This window comes from Octopus bimaculoides, chromosome 4 (assembly GCF_001194135.2).
Source record: "Octopus bimaculoides isolate UCB-OBI-ISO-001 chromosome 4, ASM119413v2, whole genome shotgun sequence".
NCBI lineage: Eukaryota > Metazoa > Mollusca > Cephalopoda > Octopoda > Octopodidae > Octopus > Octopus bimaculoides.
This window is the reverse complement of record NC_068984.1, coordinates 138,066,080-138,068,062: the sequence shown is the minus strand read 5'-3', so window position 1 is coordinate 138,068,062 and position 1,983 is coordinate 138,066,080. Positions and strand designations below refer to the sequence as shown.

Genomic DNA, 1,983 nt, shown 5'->3' with positions numbered 1-1,983 from the left:
GGCTACTCGATCTGAAGAAAATTCTAACTGGGCCCCACCTGCGAGGTCATGCGCTGTTTATCTTGATATAAGATCACCATGTCGCGCACATATGATTGTGATGCATGTGCCTGGTGTACCCTTATCAGACGGGTAGTTATGATGGGTATAAGGGGCTTCGTATATTTTACCCCAGTGTCACTTTGATGGTATGCACTGCTCTCTCACTCAATAATAATAATAATAATAATAATAATAATAATAATAATAATAATGATAATAATAATAATAATAATAATCCTCTCTATTATAGGCACAAGGCTTGAAATTTTGGGGAGAGGGGACTGGTACTTATTTTATCGACTCCGAAAGGATGAAAGACAAAGTCGACCTCGGCGGATTTGCGCCCAGAACGTAGCGACGGGAGAAGTACGGCTTAGCATTTCGTCCAGCGTGCTAACGACTCTGCCAGCTCGCCGCCTTCGATATAATAATTTTTTTCTTCTACTCTAGGCACAAGGCCCGAAATTTTGGAGGGGTGGGGGGGCAGTCGATTAGATCGACCCCAGTACGCAACTGGTACTTAATTTATTGACCCCGAAAGGATGAAAGGCAAAGTCGACCTCGGCGGAATTTGAACTCAAAATACCGCTAAGCATTTCGAAATACCGAAATACAGACAGACGAAATACCGCTAAGCATGCCGCCCGGCGTGCTAACGTTTCTGACAGCAATAATGATAATATTCACTTGCGTTGTTGTTGCCTTGACGTATGGTTCTACGATGTTTATGCTTAAAACAGTCCCAGACTTTTGCAACGTGTTGCATATGTAGGTGCATGTTTTTATGTATATTATATTTAAAAAGCACGTATAACCTGAATAACTTGTCAGTACTAACAGACACTCCAGGTGACCTTCTTGACTTTTTAACCCGAGGATAAGAAAAATAAAATGTCACATTCATAGCTTCGGGCGGCTAATATAAAAGAAAAACTCAAATTCTCTCTCACTCTTTCTCTCTCCCCCTTCTCTCTCTCTTCCTCACAGGTAGTCACTCACGCGCACACCGGTACACACCTGTATGAGCAGAGCTAATATGGAAGTTGACCTGGTCACAGCCATATCAAGGCTTTTTCTCTTCCTTGTATAGAAATTACTCTATATAAACAACATTTTATCTAGAGAGTGAACAAACATCAATAACATTCTGAGAATGTAGACGGCAGATTTATTCACAAACGAATAGTTTATAGTCATTGGAAACCTAAGTTTTTAGTTCACAGGTTGATAAATTTCTGCTTTTTATGACACGCTTAGTTGATTATTATTCGTATTTATAAACTATTCTGAACATAAAAACATTTTAAATCCTTTTTTTATTTTAAAAACTAAAAAGGACTATCTCACCCGTTTTTTATACTCTACCAATATTTATTATATAAAATAGTATGAATCAGAGTCACTCTGCTTGTTTTGTTTGATTTTACAAAATAAGAAAGTAATTTTTAAACTTTTACACCATTTGGCATGAAATGCTAAATTTCTGTGATAAAACTAAACACCACCACAAGCAAAGAGAAATATCGACATGATACATATGTATATATACATATAAAAACGTAACGAGAAGTTACAAAGGAGGTAAGTCGTCCGATCTTATATATTTATCTCGATTTTGTTTTTTGCATAAAATATTTACATGTAGTAAGTAGCACCGGGGAAATTTCCAAGGATTAATTAACATTTTAAAAACCAAATAAGTTATAATTAGCATTAATTATATGACTTGGGCATATATAATGTGATATATATTAATTTTACTTAACATATTTATTTAATACGACTGACATACATACATATTCATCGACATTTCTATTGACATTTTATAAACATTGCTTTCAATTACGGTGATTACACACGAATCAGGAACGCAAGTGTGTATGAACGCGTGTGTGTTATCTAGATGCGTGTATATATATATATATATATATATATATATAT

General features: G+C 35.5%; 1 protein-coding gene across 1 annotated transcript in view; it reads left to right on the top strand.

The window, feature by feature from the left end:
* Window positions 1–1,054: 1,054 nt before the first annotated feature.
* The window catches only part of LOC106878518 (solute carrier organic anion transporter family member 4C1), a 70,770-nt gene continuing 69,841 nt past the window's right edge, over window positions 1,055–1,983 (top strand). The window contains exon 1 of the mRNA XM_014927745.2: window positions 1,055–1,623. The gene's annotated coding sequence lies outside the window, so the exon portion shown is untranslated. The remainder of the gene's footprint in view (window positions 1,624–1,983) is intronic.